Genomic DNA, 17473 nt, shown 5'->3' on the forward strand with positions numbered 1-17473 from the left:
TAGTGAATTCTGCACACCTGTGTATAATCAGATGCATTTTCCTTAGCCCTATCCTAGATGACACTCACAGCAGCAAGGGCATCTGCATGCTAGGATTTCTTCCCTGTGGAGTAGTTTGTCTGCAAATCCACTTTCCAGTCAAAAAGTAGAAAAGTCGACAGCCTCATGTGCATGTTGGGGTTGTCACTTCAGCCAGAGACAACCACTAGCCTCTGTGAGGAAAACATAATGCATCCATTTGATGAGATGTAAATTGATGCTGAAATATAAAGGAATGTATTTTCCTTTATGTTTCTTTGCTTTGCTTTTGGCTTTAAATTTTGCCAGAGTGACATTCTTTTCTTAGGAGACTTATTCCTTCACATTCAACTTCAAGTCCTGAAGAAAGAAGGATAACTTTTTTTTTCCTTTTTTTTTTTTTTGTCCAACCCCTCAGTGCTGGACACATCTGAGGAACTTTCCCTAAAAACTGTGAGATTTCACAGCAAGATATTTAAAGACTATGCTGTCAGCTGACCTACAGATGAGGAAGTTAGAAATGCAGGTGCCTGGTGCATGAACTATGGAGTCCTTCTTTTGCATTCTAATTTCAAAACAAGGACTTCCTACCAACATTTCTACACAAAATTCTATCTTCTAGGAACAACATGAGATGAAGTATTCTCTCAGCTAAAGGATAAAATACACACAGAGAAGTATCTCAATTGCCATACTATTTTGATCCAATTCTGATTATTAATAATTAAAAACACTAATAAGGTGTTAAAACAAGCAAGAGGTGTTCTGTAGTGCTCTGTAAGGATGCCCATCAGCAAGTATTAAGGGCCCCTGGCTGTAGGAAAGGAGGTTGGAGGGTGTTACTAATTTTTACTGCTTCACTTGTAGGTTGGCTATTCCTTACCCCACGGGTTGAGGATGGAAAAAAAGACAACATTTGCCAGGCTAAATTCTGAAGGATCCCAGAAAAGTGTCAAAGTGCAACTCAGTCCAAATATTTATATACTCAGGAAGTGTTAGTCTTCAGATGCACACTACAGGGTCTGCATGAATGCTTTCTTTGGAAGCATTTTGTTGCATACTGTAATTTCTCATTAGCAACAAAACCCACAACTACAGTCTAGCTCAGGAAAACTGCAAATACATTTTACCTTAGACATTTTTTTTCTCAATTATTTTCACATGTTCCTAATAAAGTTTCCTGCTGTGGGAACTGTTGGACAGGAATATATCCAAGAAAGCAGAATATATCCTTAATTTATTTCCCATACAAAAAAAATGGCTATATCTAATTGCAGCTAAAATGAGAAATGACAGTTTCAAAAGAATATTATGCCATGTAGTTTTAATAAGAGTTTGTCACTGTGAGCAAAGAGACAGATAAATACACTTTTTGACAGTTCAATGAGGTGGAACTTTGGATTTAAAAAAAACTTTTACAAATATTCCATTTTTATTACACTATGGCTGACATAATATTGGTAAGAATTCATATCAAGTCTGTTACTTATTTACTTAATTATTGAATTTCTAGGACAAGTTTAATTACATGTAGACTGTAGGTGGATTGGAAGAGCAGAGTTTAAATTCCTGCCATTTCCCACATTCCTGTCTTAACTCATGTTTCTTACCACTTCTACTCTAACAACCTAGAGGTTTAATTACTTAAGATTCTGATGTTTCAACTTAGAAACACATATTTAAACTAAATAAAATACCTCTGAGGAATTATTTCAACAGGGTTGACATTTTTTCTTGATAACATAATTGTGTTGTTAGAAATTTTATGGCAAGAACTTTCACAATTATTTGTTATGAAGACAGAAAAATACTCATTATTAATATATTTGCATAGCTGTTCTGCTACTTTCATATCTATCAGATCTCAACTCAAGATCTGTCCTTCCAAGTGGATGCCCCTTACAGCCCCCACCCATCCTGACTCCTCCCAGCCAGTCAGTTTCTGCTGCTTTCCTCTTTCCATGTCTCTATATGCCACACTTCCTATGATAAACTCTGGGTTAGGAATACCTATAAAAAAACCTCAAGATTCCTTGGTAATGCTAAAATGGAAACTAACAATGATGATGTAGATTAATATTTAGAGTTGGACTTCTCTCAACATATGTTATCAGCAGATCTGAAATTTTCAGTTATCATAATTCCTGCCAAATAATACTGATTTTCAGTATTTCATAATTCAAAGCAATAAACCTATTTTCTTTAGTTGAGAAGGCAGACTTTATATCAATGTAATTTTATCTAGTTTGTTATTAAATATTAATGTGGAAATCAAGCAAGGTTTAAGAACTGGGTTTTTAGATTTATTTTTCATTTTGTCTGCTATACCAAACCTTTATTAACATTCTGTGAAACAAGAAATCTTACAGCATCACTAATAAAACCTTTTAAGTGGTAATCCTTCAGAACGCTTCCTTGTAATGGTTGAGCATTTGCAGTACTAAACCAATGAAATTCACACGTACTGTAATGGAGTACTGGAGCGATTATTACAACATTTTTTCCAAAGTACCATGGGCTTTAGATTATTAGAGAGTAGTCTTATGTTTTAAACTTTCTGCCAAGAGTGAGGCTTTAAGTTGAGTTGGATTGTGGATAGATTGCAGTATAATGTATGTTGACAGTTTAATAACATGGGTTACTATCCTTAGTTTGCTTTATGATGTAATACATCTTTATAGGAGTCCTTGGAGATTTCTACTATGATTTTCAAGGCAGAGAGAACTCAATAAACGAAAATACTCTGAGCAAGATTTCTATTTCCTGTATACTTTGGAAATTTTCCTGAAAAATAAATAGGTGCTACAACTTCTTAAAGTTTTTCTGACATGACTTTTTGTTTTTCTAGTCCTGTAATAGATTTTAAAGGTACACTTCATATAAAGTTATACATTTTTTAAAAGTTTCCTTCTATAATGAATGGTCTTATTTTTCAGGTCTCTAGGGGAATTTTCTTTTCTGTAAAACAGAGTAATAGCTTTTATTTTCCCCTCTTTCAATTCATATCATATATACATTTAAATCATGCAGTTTGCAAATATTTTCAAGTAAAGGTCACATATATTTAGACTAATTATTCCTCATGTTTTGACAAGCACATGCACAAGAGTTGTAAAAACAACATAAGTCCAAATAAAAAAATAGGGATTATTTCATTATTTAACTGCTTTCATTTCATTCTTAGAGGTAATCAGGAAAAGAAACCAATTAGAATGGAAGGGAATTATTGCTTTAGACTGAATTTCAGTCTAAGTGAAAATAGCTTGAAAGGATACTCAATCCACTTTAACAGTAAATAAATTCAATTGCAATTTTTGCAATATTCATGCAAAATTAGATTTTAGAAACTACTGAATGTAAATTTGTTATTTACTATATCTCTGTTCAGATTGTATGAGATGTTAATTTTCAAAGTGTAATTGCTTTTCAGAATGGTGCCTGTAGACTATGCTGTTGAGAGGTTTTCGGTGTTTTCAAATGTTACTGCTAACCTATGGTTTGCTGTGATTATGTGTACATTCATCTAAATAGATGATTAGCTAAACAATATGTTATTCTTACCTATACAGAATTGGGAGAAAAACTTTCAGGATACTTTTACAAAGCATTTTCAACGCAAAAAATTCACATGAGCTAGGCTCCTCTCTCCACACCAGTACTTATTACACATTCTTTCCACACACATTGGGTAAACAAAAACTTGCTCATCTGAATGCTTGAAGTAGGTGCATAAATGTAGGCTGTAGTGCATAAATCTGTACTGTTTGTCAAATAAATATTAGCACATATGTTCTCAAAATATACAAAAGTTACACTTTCCTGTTAAAATAAACTCATTGTAGAATATGACTCATTAGAAAATTCCTGAAGAGCACATGGAGAGACCACCAGTACAGAGAAGATCAAATGTTGTAATATAGATACTACATAAAGGTAAAACCCCAAAACTGGAGCCTCTGTCTCAAAGATTTTTACCTATTGTTTGATGCCTTTTCTTTCCACCATTCTTTTGTTGAATCTGAGTAAATGCTGTACCCAGTGATGTCCCCAAAGCCACTTAAGCCAAAATTACTTCCATATTCCCCCCAGGAGAAATGCATATATATATTTTGCCATCAATGGTCTGCTGGCCTCTTGTCAAGAGCCTGAGGGCCACACCTAATTGACATTCACATCTAAACACATTTTCATCCCTGGAAAATATAAGCATACACACAACTGTGACAATTGTTTAGGCTAGTACCACTGACAAGATAATCCTGGCTGTTTAAATTCACTGAAAACCCGTGGTTTGCTTCCACCCCCACTGCTGCATTGCACTCCTACAGACTGTATTTGAGTATCCTGCAGGTCACAAAGTTCCACAGTGCCAGAGACTCAGGGGACCAGACAGGTGTCTAACCATCCTTAGCAAACTGCGCACACAAGTAGGTGACAAATGAGGTTGAAAAGCTGGAGTATTCAAGCCCACCAGCCATTGTCAAAACAGAGTTTTGATAAAAATTTGATCCTGCAACCATAATTTTGGCAGCCTATTGCAGCTTCTTGGGTCTACTCTTTTTTTAACTTGCAATGCAAATTAAAATCCTACCTAGCTGCCTGCTATTCATAAATGAGATGGCTCCTAATTGTGTTGTTAGGTTTGCTGAATGACAGGCAGACTTCATAATTATTCCTGTGACTGATCATATCTCTTGCTCTGCCTGTGCATCCCAAGAGGTTTGTCAAAAGAACATATAATTTTCAAGCCAAATTGCACTGAGACAAAAGAATTACTTTAGTTGAGAAAATTATTATTACTATTACTATTACTATTGCTATTGCTATTGCTATTACTATTACTAATTTTTACTTTACCTGAAATTTGTCTTGTGTCTCCATGTGCACACACCCACTCTTGTTGCTGTGTCAGATGTGTGCCTGTTTGTATGTGATCAATTTTCTCTTGACCAGCACACGGACAACTCCACTGGGATTCTCTGGGGTTAAGATCACATCTTACTACAGCTTCACCTACAAGGGTGTCTGGGAAGAGGCAGTAGCACATTGCACATTCTGCAAATCATTACAGTTGAGAAACTGCAGTGCTCAGCTCACCAGCCATCACTGGGCTGCAGAGGAAGTCTGTTTTGCCCTCTACATTATTATGAATATGTATACTCCAGGATAAGGTCTCCGTTTCTGGACCACTAAGATAAAAAAATCATTATAATCGATATAGGTATTAAAAAACAACAAAAAAAAACCCCAACACAACAAAACAAATACCAAACAAAAATAAAAAGAAACAACACACACCACCAACAATATAGATCTGTTGAAATTTCTTACTCTATTTCATAATATTTATGGACATGTCAGAGACAAATAAAGATGTTATTCACTTGTGGGTTACCTTGAGCTCCTATAGACAGTTTTTTTTTAGATGGTTTTGAAGAACTTTATGAACTCAAGTCTTACAAAGCCCATTTAAAACCTGATGCAAAGAGAAGTTAAGTGTTTAAAACTACAGACCAGCACATTTCATAAGAAAAGCTGTATTTTGCCTCCCTGACTTTATTCTACCCCTTGCCACAAACACTGCACATTTGCAGCTGAAACCATACAGCAGCTAATATCAGTACTTGTTGAACCTACATCTAACATCTTCTGATATACTCGAGCTAAGTAACTGAGGCATCAAACACTTCCATATGCAATTGCTTGGTAAATATGCTCAATTCTGACCCTGGAGCTTTTTGCAGATAACAGTGAATCAGTGCCAGACACCTGACCTGCTGATCTTCACTCTCTGTCTTCCACCACTAATAGCTGATAAATCTGCTTTGTTGAGAAGAAAAAAAAAGAAATCTGGACAGGACTCCTTCATGTGAAATATTTATTTGGGCAGCAAAAACCATCACTGTCACTGAAACTGAGTGACAGCAAACCAGGGTGCTATTTTTACCATTGCACAGAACAAGAACAGCAACCAGGGTTTATGTTCACAAGATTGAAACATTCAATCAATTTAATTGTAAACTGAATCCCCCAAGCAGGTTTATAGGGGATCCTAGGTGGGAGTTTTCTCAGCCTCCAAATATCTGATTGTATAAACTACCCAAAGAAAATATATCAATATCAGAGAACTGAGTAAAATGGGTACAGACAAAAGGTTTCTACAGCACCTGAGTCACACAAAACAGCAGTGCAACAAAATGTTGATGCATCAAATATATAAATTATTAGATTACAATTATAAAAATCATTGCAAAACATTAAAGACATAATTGGTAGGCTTCCTACCAGTTAAATCTAATTTCCAGTACACATCAGCTGTAGATTGGCTTGTCTTGTTAGGTAAACAAAATGTGTCTTGACTGTCATTGCCATAAAATATTAATGCACTGGAAGTCTCTAAACCTTGCTAAGCATAAGGCCTATTATCACACTTAAGAGCAAAGCAATCTAATAAATCGCTGGCAGTATAAAAACTAAGTCAGCTGGCAGAGACAGTCGTCTCCCTAAGGGATAGTAAGAGACTAATCTTTACTACAGCAGCTGCAGTTCCAGAGAAATTGTGTTTCTACTTCTCAGTAGAAATACATACATTTGTGCTGAATTCTGTTATTTGGAGTCTAATGGAGTCATTAGGAGTACCCATACATTATGAACAATACAAAATGAACTAACCAGCTATGACCTAGGTTTATGATAGGCATAATTTATTTTTATAGTCGTGCTTGGTCTTGGTTGCTTTTAGTTATAACCAAACAAAAGCTGAGCTGCATGTTTCTGTTACAAATTTTTTAACAACATCAATCTCATACATAAATAATCTTCTGTGTTTACTGAGCATTGGGACAATGTCCTTAATTGAAAACAACTTACTTGTTTGGCACTGTCATGAGGTCCTTGAAGCTGTATTTAACAATAAACACAATATTGTCATATACTTTGTAACAGAACAGATAACATCATGATTATGTTATTTTTATGGTGTACTTTGGGAACATACTCTGTGATTGCAGAGAAACAAATCACCAGACATACAAGACCGCAAACACAAAAAGTAGTTAACAGACAAAATCTCTTAGTCAGGATATTACCAAAATTATTTTTTTTGCTATGTTTGGTGTTAATAGGGATTAATATGCCCTCAAAATGGACCAGATAACTCCTATATATTTTAAGAATTGCATCTTTAGATGATACAACAATCTTTCATAACCATAAGGAAAAAGAATCTTAAAATATGTTACAATCAAATGTTAGTTGTTCCTGCAAAAGATTTCGATATGACAAAATATTTTTGTACATTTCATTTGACTGCACATTTTTCATTCAATTCTAAGTGGATAACAATAACTTAGTGTATGAATTGTTTAGATATTTTAGTGTAAATCTTATGAAATCAATTTTTTTCTTGACCCCTGGAGTCTATCTATTTGATCCCACACAAATCTGTGGAACAGTTGAATTTGAAGAGGATATGGCTAGTTCAAAATCTGCTTAAAGTCAATTAAGTCGGGTTGCTCAGGGCTTCATCAAGTCAGGATTTTTATCTCTCCCAGGACACAGATCTGACAACCTTACCAGTCAATCTGTTCCAGCATTTAATTGTCCCCATGGTGAATATTTTTGTCTGATACAGTCAGAATTTCCTGTTTTCCAGCTTCTGACTTTTTCTCCTACCACTCTGCACCTCCAGGTCTGACTATATCTTCCCTATTTCCTCCTGTTTGTAAAGCATCAGTTGCAATATGGTTCTCACTTCAATCTCTTTTCTGAGCCTGAACAAACCCAGATTCCCCAGCCTTTTTCTGTGCACCACATGCTCTAGTCCTCACTTCTTCTGGAGGACCTCCACTAGACTCCTTCCACAGCACTCCAGGTGTGGTTTTATGAGCACTGAACACACAGAAGTAATCATCTGACTCAGCCTGCTGGCTGCAATTTTGATAGCACTTCTGCACACCAAAACCCACAATAGCTGAAGCCACCCAGGACTAGGGAGTTTTCATGTCATTCAATATTGTGACAGCATGGACTGATTCAGTAAAGGGGACTGTTATCCAGTTATAAATTATCTGTATGCTATAGCAGGAAAGGCAGGTGGAAGAACAGAAGCATGTGAACATGCAGTGAGAACTCTGAGATGTTTATGTGGCTAAATATTTAACATTTTCTGTCACTGCCTATTACATTTTGCCATTGTAAACAATATCTTCCTCCTTCTTTTTCAGAAACAGAGAAAATTGCCCTGTCTTTTCTTTTTCTTTTTCCTTCTTTCCTTCTTTTTCTTTACATCTATTATGATTTCATTTTTTTCTGTGACATCCTGACCAGTTCATCAATTTTCAATGTTGAACATAATTTCAAGTTTTCTGGAAGGGCATAGAGACTGTAAAAAACTCTATTTACCTCTTAGGGATGTCAGCTCATAAAACCACATGAGAAACTGGGAAAGTTGGAGCTCTATAGATTCAAAATAAGATAGATGTATACAAAAGAAAATTTATAACAGAAAAACATATATCAAGCAGCTCCTGCATGGCATCCTTCATAAGAATAAAAAGGTAAAGAAGACAGTGAAAGGCAGAAATGTTTAAATTGATAAAAGGAAATAATACTTTAACAAAATTCCATCTGCAAAAATCATTGGTAGAACATATCACTAGGAATTAGTATCTTAGCAGGATGCCAAGATTAGGCATTACTGTAATATTGGTTATCATTGCCTACATTTAAAGATCCTCAGGTTTTAAACCCAGTGCTTTACTTAGGAAAAAAACACAGTGTGTGAAGTTGTTTAAGCAAACCTAATTGACTCCCTCGTGCATATGTATTTTGATACAATCTTCATGATTACCTACTACATGATTACTTGTTATTGCTTCAAATTCCCTGCTTTGAAGTGTTTGCCTTTTCATACCTAATAACGCTTATAATTTGTTCCCTTTCTCCTAAATTTAAAAATAAATTTTCAATACATAAACCTACACAGAGCTTCAGGATGCTTAAACTGTTAATTCCAGCAGATGAGCAGACAGCATCTGAGCTAATGACACAGCAGCCTCAGAGGGAGATTCTTTCACTGTTAAATCAGTTAGCAAAGGAGGGACAGAAGGGACTGTCACTGAGTTTTGGATCTAGAGTCAGGAGCATAAGAGTATCTAGTCACTCCTCTCAGCTGCAGGAACACTTTTTCCTGTGTTACAGCCTCCCTACCCTGATTCTCTCCATCGCTCTAGCACTTTCTTTTGCCTGCCCTGGCTGCTATGAAATTTTGTATTACTTCCTTATACTTCCTTCTGACAACCTGCCCCTTACACCAATTCTACTGGTCCCCACAGGCGAATAAAAATGTTGCTTTCTGCTTAAGAAGTTTGCAGGAAGGATCCCAATCCGGTTCTGCTTATACTGTAAACTGGATGCAGAACAAAATATCTCCCTGAGGCTGGTTAGACATGACAATATCTTTACTCTCTGGACACAGACAGAGTTAATGTGCCTGCACAGGAATAACTGCTGGGATTATCATGTAGTTCAGGCATGCTGCCCAACACCACTCTTCCTGTAGCTGGCATGGTACTCAATGAACTCCCTTCTACAACAGTGGATGTGCTTTTCTAGGCATCTATTTAAATATGTGGTGCAGGAAAAGGCAGTAAAATATAGATGAGGCATTAGAATGATTTGCAATAATACTGTGGATCTATGATTAACCTTCTCTATTACAGTCCAGATACAAGTCTTCATGTATTTCCTGACAAGTCAAACCTGTGATTTGCAAGAGATGTTCATTTACTCATATAGATGCCTAGATAACCAAAACTGTTAAGTTGTTAGGTGGTTTTTTACTGAAGAGTTATCTGGAAACAAATAGCAATTCTCTGCTTTCATCACTGAGCAGTTTCATCAAGGTTGAGACACATGAAGCTAGATCCTGATCTTGTTTAAAGAGAAAAAAAGAGCTTAGCAACTTAGCAGATTCAGCCCAGAAAAAAAACATCGAAGTCTGGCTCATGAAGTAGAATCACTGAAACATTGCTTAATTACTTTTATTTAAAGTCATAGGAAAACAGTGGCACCTGCCTCCACAAGAAAATAGGAAGGTTAAAGGATAGATTATTAATGTAACACTTTGCTAAAGTGCTATCTGTGTTAGGCCAGCTAAATGGAATCAATTTGTCAGAGACTCCAACCTACTCATTAATATTTCCTTTCCATCAAATGGGAGAAACAACTCTCAGATGTATTTTATTCCCCAGAGCACAAGGGATATTCTCCTAACATATCACATTCACTCTCTGGTTCAGGCTGTCTTTTAAAAACAGACCAAAATAGTGGTACAGACTTCTTTAGCTCTGAGATCACACTTATCTGGGGCCTAAATGTTAATGAGGCAGAGGTGTTTTATTGAGCATTTACTCATTGGCACTCATAAGGCAAGATGCTCTGTAAAAAATAGTCTAAAAGTGATTATTGTCTTGATACTTTGAATACAGCCTCACTGATCTCATTCCTGAGTTTGTTACAGATCAGAAAAGTGTAAATAAATCTTAAAGTTTATGAGTTCTGGAAGTTACTGCCGGTAGTGCAGTTGAGACCTAGAAGATACTTTGCACCTGACTGTGGTTCACCCAATGAATAAATAAACAGTCCCTTTAAAAATCTTCCAAAAGAACACATTCAATCTGTATGGCTTTGTTGAAAGCAAGGAAAAACAACCATTCAGTCATAGAATGGTGTGGTTGGAAAGAACCTTGGAGATCATCTTGGTCCAATCCCCCATCCATGGGCATGAATGCCACCCACTAGTTCAGGTTGCTCAGGGCCCCACTAACCTGGACTCAAAAAGTTCCAGGGATGGGGCACCCACAATTTCTCTGGGCAGCTAGTACCTCACCACTCTCACTGTGAAGAATTTCCTCCCAATATCTAATCCTCTCATTTTTTAGTTTGAAAACATTCCTACATGTCCTATCACTATATACCTGTGCAAAAAGCAATCTTCCCATTTTTTATAAGCCTCCTTTTTGTACTGGAAGGTGCTGTAGGCTCTCCCTGGATACTTTCTTCTCCAGGCTGAACAACCCCATCTGTCTCAGCCTGTCTTCATAGAGAAGTTTTCCATCATCTCTGTGGGCCTCTAACAGTTCTACATCCTACAACATTCTAAGAATTTTGCATCTTTGCTATGTTGGGGATTCCAGAGCTGGATGCAACCCTCCTGGTGGGGTTTTACCAGAGCAGAGCAGAGGGACAGAATCCCCTCCCTTATTCTCCTGGACATGCTGTTCTGATGAAGCCCAGGATACAGTTGGCTCTCTGGGCTGTGAGTGCACAGTGTTGGCTCAGGACCTATTGTCACCCACCAGAACCTCTGGGTCTTTATCCACAGGGTTGTTCTCAGAGACTTCTCCTTTCAGTCTGTACTTATGGGATTGCCCTAATCCAGGTGCAGCACCTTGAACACTGATTTGTGGAATTTAATGAGATTCCCATAGGTCCACTCCCCTCTGGATGGATTCCCTTCTGTCTATTATGTCAGCTGCATCTGGTTATTTTGAATACCACCATCAAATATTTTCCTGGGTTATCATCTTTACATCTTTTACGTAGCACAAGAAAATGAAAGTGTCTTTGGAATAGCTGATGATTCTCTTTAAAACCAGCAGCTGGATTTAAAGGGTGTAATTGTTTCAAGCACTATGATCATCAATCCTCCTTCAAAGTGCTTAGCTCCTGAGAAGTCTTTGTTTATTTGAGAGAATTTTATTGATTTCATCTCACTCATATTAGGTTTCCTGAAAAGCTTCATCTATTCCCGAATTATTATGTCAACAGTATTAACCCAGGATAATCTAAGTGCGATGATTTCCACTCAAATTTGGATATTGAAGAGAGATATATCCCTCCTGTGGTGGTATTGTACAGTCAAATGGAATTATCCCCTTTTAAATCTGGACAGTGTAGTCATAATCACTTCTTAGTACAGATGTCAAATTAACTTAATTGTATTTATTACTATATTCACACTTTGGCTTCAGAATTCCCAATTGTCTGCCAGATTGAGGAAAAACTCTGATATTGTATAGCAGTTAGCATGATGGAAGGACTGATACTGCTTAGCCCCTTGCCATGACAGACAGACATCAACTGCTCAGTAGTAATGGTTTCCTATTCAATGACTTCAGCCAGCACTTCGGGAGAAACAGATTATGCAATTACCCCACTCCCTCTAGAGCCCTTGCAGTCAGGTAAGGATCTTGACAAAAGTGCTTACATGCATTTCTGTGGTCTTAGTCCAATATCCCTTTTTGCTAGAAAAGAAGTTGAAAATGTAGTAAGTTCATTAGAACATCTCCACTGTGTCTCAGCCTCCTCTCCAAAGGATCTTTGAACATAAGATGACATATTTAGTGCAATTCATATAATTTAAAGTATTTTACCTTTAAAGAATGGAAACAGCTTCTTTCCACCACGAGCTAGTCTATTCCATTTTATATTGCTACACTGAGACCTGGTGTCTTGACAGTGAACTAGGCATGCAGTATTATGAAACCTATCCTTTCCTCAAATTTCTAGATTCTGTTTCTGACATCTCCTGCTTTCTTGACTGCCATGGATATTACCCACTGAGTTATGTGTTGTGCTTAGCTATGTGTTGGGCATAGCTCGTTCATCTACAGTGTCAGGACAGTATTATCAGACACAGTCACTGGAAATGAACTTTATTTCCATCTTCTGCTCAGCTTTCTGCTTCATTACTCTTCAAGAAGATTCTCATTCCCACTGGTAAATAACACTAAAACCTGTTACATTTATTATGAATGGCCCTTCTGAAAAAGAAACTTTGCTTTTTGGATGCTGATGTGGTGTAGCTCCTCTAAAAATTGCCAATCCTGCATAAGTTTGAAAGTTTTAGAGTCAAATGTTTTGCTGAAGCAGGCACATAATTTAAAAAATATTGTTTCTTTACATTTTACAGGTGAGTTTCCATAGCTGAGTTATAAGAATAAATGACAATTGTTTGGACTTCAAACAAGTTCAGTTATTAATGTACTGGTAGCTCTTCAACAACCTTATCACCACTTGAGCAGATAGTTACAGTATAAATCTACCATTTAATGCAGTGGAATAAATTAAAAAAATAAACCAAGACATATGTTGGTCTGTTTGAATGGTTCAGGCATTGCACATAAGATTTCAAGGTACTATAACTTCAGGAAATATGAATTTAAAAAAAATGAAAAAAAAACTTCCCTAAAAACTAAGTATGTTTATTTTTGGAAATTTATTACAAGATCCACAGCCACAAAACTGAGACTTTGCTACACATAAAGAAAGGAGTAGACTTGCAGCAAACCCATTAGAAATTCTACAGGACTGTGGCAAAGGACCAGTAGGTAAACTGAAGAATGTAATGCATGTCATACATAAGGCAGCAGGTGGTAATGCTATTATTTCAATGCCAGGCATACTCCCGTGTGATTAAGCAGCTGGTATAAATCATACTAGGTTAGACCCAATTGTGTAGCAGTAAGTATAAAAAGAGGTAGGTAAACTGACCTGTTTGATGTATATCACAATAAGTTAATCTGTATAGTGGTAACATTAGATGCAAGTAAATTCCATTTTTCTGGCATTTACTTCCAGTTACATGATTATTTAGAGCCAGCTGCTGTAAATATATTGTTAAGATCACTCTGTCTGGCAAAGTCGATGGCAGACTGCTGGAATTAGGCTTGCTCTCATTTTTGTACTGTACATACTGAATATGCCATAATATCATGATTCTTTGTTCTTCCATTGAAGCATTTTATTTTATAAATACCTTAATTAATACTTACTAAATTTTGTACAAGAAACATCTTCCCCAACAGAATGTGAAGAAGACATTTTTTGAAAAAATACTCATTTTCTCAAATGTTCTTTAAAGCTCCAAATCTTTCATAGGAGCTTTGTGGAGAAAAAACTATTAAAAATATGATATTCATATAATATACTTCCCAGCATTAATCCACACAATTTTTTCCTTTAATTTTCCCAATTTAATTAAACAGCTTAAGGTGATAGCCTTCTGTAATTTTACTTGAAAGCTGTTCAATGACATATATGAATCTCAGAAGTGGGATGATAATGCAACACCCTTCTCCCCAACGTAATTTCAGTGCAAATAGTAGGCAATTTCAGAGCAAACAGCAGGAAAACTGTGTAGATAAAGAATTTCGTCTAGTTTCCAAAATTGCTTAGGATGATGAGCCTTTTCCAGGATAAAAAATATTCTTCACTCTTTCTAAAGACCTGCAATACTGGGTACTTTAATTATGTTGAGACAGGGCCTAATTGCAGAAAATATTGAACTGTTGCATATTCTCTGGCCAATAACTGCACTGAAAGTCTGGTTTGTAAAGAAAAATACATCATACCAAAATAGCCACATGAGATTGCAGCTCTGTACTTTTTTGTTATTTCAAGTTATGAATATAATCATGCTAGATGAAAACCTCTTTTACTTATAAAGGTAGTTTCACACAATGTTGGAACAGAGAAACAGTAGTAAGCTATTTGATAGCAACCAAAATCAGGTTTCTGAACTATTGGCACTGAATTAGCACTGACACAAAAATTAAAAAGGGTCATAAAAGAACGTTTAAGTTTTTTGTAATTAATGCAAAAATTATTATTTTCTCATTAAATAAAACCAGTTGTCAGCTGCTGCACAGCTATCTGAATATCTAAATGCTACTTTTGGTGAAAGACCTGGTGAATAATTTTCCCTTCTATGCGTCATTAAGAAACAAACCAAGAACAGGAGGATGAGAGATTAATGACGAGATAGTTATAAGATCCTCTCCCCTCCCTCTCTGCCCCTTTCAGAATGGATCATTTCCTCAAGGAAATATAGGCACAAAATACAAGTCCAGGTTTGTTTCTTAGCTTGATTTCAGAGCCGTACCAAGTCAATTTCTACCAGTTTCACCACCCTTTTGTTCATGCTTAAGACACATACATTATTCTTCCTGTTCAAAAGACCAGAATCCAGGATATGACTTTCAGAATTATCAGCACAAAGAAACAAATTAGCATCAGAAAATATTTCTTGAACTCATACAATTATGAAAGGCAATTTGGTAGTGAAGTGAGTCCTGCCACCATTAAGCAACACAAACTGTTGGGTGCCAAATGGCCTTAAATAGGAGGTTTTCCTTTGTAAACCATGATAAACCATCTGTCTTTTGGAACAGAAAACACATTTGGGTGGCAGAAAGATCTTCATGAACTGTTGAGTCATTTCAACTTCTTTGCTCTTTCTTGGCTGTCTAAAGTCTAGTATAGACCCTGCCATACCTAATAGCCTCAAAGACACCTCTAAGTGTTGCTGGAATCCCCAGTAACTCAGCCACAAACTTGCCTTAGGTTCTTTTAAGGCTAACATAGTCCAATGCCATTGCTTGGGCTGACATACACTTGCAATTGTTGCGCACTTCAGCTCTAAAACTCACATTTTGGTGATAATTGCAACTGTGGAGACCTTTTTGCTGATTTACGGGATTTTGTTTGCTGAAAAAAACCACTGTGGATGCAAAAATCTTTGATGCAAAACCAGGAGGAGGGTGACCTGAAGCTAGACTGACTTCATTGCCTTGCTAAACATATATATTCTGGCAAGGTTTACCATGCCTTGAATTTTGTGTGCTGTGTAGTTTTGTGTGTGTGAAAGAGGACTATTGCATACATCACAGAAAGCAATAACCTTACCACCACTGGAATGTGAAGAAAGAAGCATGTGTAGTAATCAGTGATGTCGAGTGTCATAAAATATCTAGATACAGATATTTTCAGTTGTTGTGTGCAATGGATTCTCATTAGGAAACACTTTCAGTGTCCCTAAAAATTCTTTTACATCCATCATCACACCATCAAAAAGTGACTCATACTGAAATTCTTAATACAGCACCAAGACCTACAGTTGCATCCAAACACTTGAGAATTATTTCGTCAATCAACAACTAACTCTGAGGTTCAGGTGCTGGGAAGATATTTGTTTTCCTGTGAGACTAGTCTCTCTTTCAGAAGCATTAGTGATATTGCAGAATGCTCACTGTTGTACCTGGGACCTCTCCAAGGAACTGCACTCGTTTGATCACAACACATCTTTGTCCACAATAAAATTTCAAGCATTGTGGTGTACCCATAGATGAGTATAACTGAATATGTAGATAGAAATTTGGTTTGGCATTCAGGACTATATTACCTGTTTCCACTGGAATATGTTGACAGTGTCCATGAATGAATGAATGAATAAACGAATGAGTGAGTGAATGAATGAATGAATTAATTAATTAATTAATTAACGGACACATGATGGACATACTTAGAAAATTTAATCAGGAAATAAACATAAGTCTCCTGTTTTCACAAGTCATTGCAGTAAAAAATCAATGTATATGGAGTAAGAACTGATCTCTCCTTTTTTATTACAGTATACCACTTTTCTTTGTAGTACCATCCACTTTATTCCAATATCAGGTTATTTTAAACTATTCCTCTGTATTTTGAGCTGGCTAGCAGAAGTCCTATTTTATAAATTTTTATGGTAGTGGACATTTGTTAGCTGCCACATTTAGGAGAGACAGAGTCTCATTTTTTACAGTTACATATTTTAAGTTGAAAATACTATTTTACTATTACCCAGTCTTATAAAAATGAAATGCACAAGCACTCAAAAGATAGAAAGAAGGACAATGTTACCTACAGAGACTAAGCATACAACAAAACTTATTTCAAAATGTGAAGCAAGCTGTATGATGAAAGTACCAGTTGTCTAGAAATCACTTCATCATTTGAGTAAAAACATTCAGAAATAATAAAAATCCTTTCTTTTCATCTAAAATTTAAGGGGAGTAAAACACAGAAGTTTGAAACTGCTATAGTCAAAACTACAGTCTACTAAGATACCTGTGTATTACTTGTATTGCAAACTGTCATAAGGCAGTCTTAGAGAAATTCCATCAACTGAATTCAAATTTAGGCTCAATTTAGGGTCTTTTGCTTTAAACTGCAGTGGTCGTCAGAAATTTTCCAGAAATAAAATAAAACTTGAGAAGTAAAACATACAGCAATGCAGGAAACAAGCTCTGGAATTAACTCTCAAACAATTGTTTTCTGACTCCAGACAGACATTCAAGTTCTGTGTTACTTATCTCCTGATAAGTCAACAACCCCATCCTTTGTAACATGATTTCACTAGCACAATATATTTGAGTGTATGTAATTCTCTAGTAAGGTGTTGCTCTTCTGTACTCACACCAGGGGACACATTCTGGGTTCCTCCCCAGCTCCATGACAAGGACAGATCTCTGTAAGTTAATGAAAGACTTAGAACACCATATTGTCATTTTTCTGTATTTTTTTTCAAATTTCTTCAGGCTTTTTCTGTTCATTTAGTCTCTTTTCTCAGAAG

The sequence above is a fragment of the Cinclus cinclus genome, chromosome Z (genome assembly GCF_963662255.1).
Source record: "Cinclus cinclus chromosome Z, bCinCin1.1, whole genome shotgun sequence".
In the NCBI taxonomy this organism is placed as follows: Eukaryota; Metazoa; Chordata; class Aves; order Passeriformes; family Cinclidae; genus Cinclus; species Cinclus cinclus.